This window comes from Octodon degus, unplaced genomic scaffold (genome assembly GCF_000260255.1).
Source record: "Octodon degus isolate 3935 unplaced genomic scaffold, OctDeg1.0 scaffold00122, whole genome shotgun sequence".
NCBI classification, from domain to species: Eukaryota; Metazoa; Chordata; class Mammalia; order Rodentia; family Octodontidae; genus Octodon; species Octodon degus.
In genome coordinates this window covers 725,001-725,594 of record NW_004524698.1, presented here as the reverse complement: position 1 = coordinate 725,594, position 594 = coordinate 725,001, and positions in this window count along the sequence as shown.

The window sequence follows — 594 nt, the reverse complement described above, 5'->3', positions numbered from 1 at the left end:
AAGTTCTCATATGTCCTGAGTCTTAATTGACATTAGAAGGCTAGGGACAAAATGTTGGCTTTCCTTGCAGCCCTCCTTTTTCTCTAATTTTGGTCAGAAAACTTAGGTTGTTAACCACCAGAAGACAAGCTTGTTGTTATTATCGAACAACTTAGGCTGTTAAGCTTAACTTCACTATCTGTCTACATATTAAACATCTTAGGCATAGTATGGGACAGGTATTTTTCATCAATTATTGATATGTTGAACTTTAACTCCCTACAGAATATGATAAAAAACATTAAAAAATTAGAATATATTTTAAAAATAGGTATAAACACTTATATACTTCTCATGTTTGCACATAAGTCCAAAAATCTCACCATATACAACCTTGAAGCAGGACACGCCCACAATATTCCTTTTCCTCTCTCTTGCTTTGCTTCACCACCCCCTTCTTCTTGAACAACCACCTACCCAAGAGAAATCATAGCAGCAACTGGCATGTCATGACAAGCACCCCATATTCAGTAGACCAGAATGACAGGCACTCCAAGCATGAAACTACTATTACAAATTACCATCTGCAGTGCAGTAGCTTAGTTCACAGGTATC